The 2500-nt window shown below is 37.1% G+C and overlaps 1 protein-coding gene across 2 annotated transcripts in view; it reads right to left on the reverse strand.

Annotated features, from left to right (window-relative positions):
- Positions 1-2050: 2050 nt before the first annotated feature.
- LOC113818373 (calcium-binding protein P) overlaps positions 2051-2500 on the reverse strand; it is a 7652-nt gene continuing 7202 nt past the window's right edge. For both annotated transcript variants that reach the window (XM_070132305.1, XM_027370587.2), the window contains exon 4: positions 2051-2500. This exon is cut by the window's right edge and continues 989 nt beyond it. The gene's annotated coding sequence lies outside the window, so the exon portion shown is untranslated.

The raw sequence follows: 2500 nt of genomic DNA on the forward strand, positions 1-2500 counted from the left end.
GTATGTGTGAGTATGCATGTGTATGTGTATGTGAGTGTGTGTGCGCATGTGCGTGTGCGTGTGCGCGCGCGCGCGCGTGCGTGTATATATATATATATATATATATATATATATATATATATATATATATATATATATCCATACACATTGCTCGGGAAAAACAAATTAATATTCACAAGTGAATGCACAAGTGAATGCACAAGTATTGTATATACATTATTACGAAAGTACCCGCTTTTTCTCAACGATGAATTCTTCGAAGACTAATCTTAATATCCAATATACAGTAAAACACGTGCAGTAAGAGAAAGTATATGAAGTGAAAGTAAAAACATTGTTAATACTTTCTTCTCGTACAGATGTTTCATGTAAACATCAACCATATGGTGACACTTGGCAACTCTTGGCAAATTAAAAGTCGACGCTTACCTCAAGCTGCTTTTGAAGATGAATTGTTTATATTTTTACAATAAATATAAACATTTCCTCACATGGAAGATGGGAAAAAACGAAACAATCTATCCACACTGTTTAAAAATAATACATTCAGAAACAGAGAAATGGCATCGATTTTCCGCCACTGCCATTTTCCCATCAGACAGTTTGTTTACATCGTGAGACTAGTCTCTTCTAACAAACTTTTAGTTTTTATACCTTTCAGATATATCTGTGAGTTCAGCCAATTACGATGGGAATTGTCTATATTTGTGACTGACTGTATGTGTCAGATTAACACCGAAAGTATCGTATTTTTCCCTGTGGCCTGATGCGTGTCTTCCCTCCCTCCGCCTGTTCCACTACTAGCAGCTCCACTACGAGGGAGGGACACCGAAGCAGCTAGGAGATACACCCATTCACATTCTCTCTCCGTGGAAGGATATTTGTGCGTGCGTGCAGGCACACCCAGAGGGTGGACGGGGTCTAGCGTACATTACTTCGGATATAAAATAAAACGTAATTTATTATTATTTATTATGGTCGTTATTTTTGTCATCATCGTCTTCAAACTAATTTTAATAATCACTATCATTAATGATAGTTATAATTATATTTTCTGTTATTATTGCTGTTGTCGTTGTTTGCTTATCATTAGTTCATTATTGCTGTTATTGTTAGTAGTCGTAGTAGTAGTACCAATATTACTAATATTATTGTTGTTATTATTGTTTTTATTACTGAGAAACCCGTCAAGGGGAGAGTGGGAACGGCGTCATTGCATTCAATTGCATACACAGCCTTTGTGTACATTAACCCCTAAACGCCTAAACGGCTATATTTAACCAAAGAACCATGGCTGTGCGTCAACATATATGTAATGTATATGCCATTTCGCATAGTGGACGACATTCTGGTCAACAGTGCAGTTCAGTGCAGCTCGGGTTATTATCAAATTATTAATTGATTAGTTTTTTTATTCTTGTATCATATAATTAAACATCAATGTACCATTCACCTGTCATCACTCTCTGGTCAACAGTTCATGAATGTTGTCTTTCTAAGATGTTGCAGCAATACAAAAATTATACTGCATGCGACCCCTTCCCCCCTGCCCCCCCCCCCCAACAACCTACATCAGTTGCAAGCAAAGATGCTGTACGTTCGTTTCTTGATAGTAAATTTTAGAGGCAAATTCTGACTAGCTTGATTTGTATCTCGAGACACTAACAAAAGCGTTAGAAAAAGACCGCGACAGAGCAAGGAAGTGGACACGTTTTGGGCGTGCCAAGCGGAGCAACTTTCAGCCTGTGCCAACCAGCGTACTCTGCCTGAAACACTTCGAGCCCGATTGCTTTGCGAACAGAATGGCTTAGGACATGGGATTTGCAAAACGGTAGGCCATTTCCAATTTATATTTGTCATGATCACAACAGCATAGGGATACGTGATATAATGAGTATATATATATATAAAGGTTTCAAGAGCAATGTAATAGTATATACAACAGGGAGTAATCTGTACAATATCACCAATAGGTTCACTGGTATATAACACGTATCTACACCTATATACTTAATCAAGGAGTGCAAAATGGAAATAAGGAATACAAATATACGCTCCAAATATTTATTTATAACAATAGATATCAGAAGCTAAAACGCAAATTAAGTACAAAAACAGAATATAACTTTATATTGGACTCTGTACATCCATTATATATGGTACATACTGGAAATAGTTTGTGCTGACATGACATTATATAATATCTGAACGCGATACAAATGTCTTTTTTGATTGGTTAATTGACTGACAATATCGCACAAGAAAATCATATAGAATTAGAAAAAAATAAACGGATAGGAAACGGTATGCTTCTCTCTATGTGGATGAGTGTGTGTGTGTGTGTGTGTGTGTGTGTGTGTGTGTGTGTGTGTGTGTGTGTGTGTGTGTGTGTGTGTGTGTCCATCCATATGCTTCACTGTGTGGATGTGTTTTCTGTTTGCTGAATCCGATGCAAATTATATGACATGTGTTTCCACCTGCTAACACCTCTCACTGTTGT

The sequence above is a fragment of the Penaeus vannamei genome, chromosome 17 (assembly GCF_042767895.1).
Source record: "Penaeus vannamei isolate JL-2024 chromosome 17, ASM4276789v1, whole genome shotgun sequence".
In the NCBI taxonomy this organism is placed as follows: domain Eukaryota; kingdom Metazoa; phylum Arthropoda; class Malacostraca; order Decapoda; family Penaeidae; genus Penaeus; species Penaeus vannamei.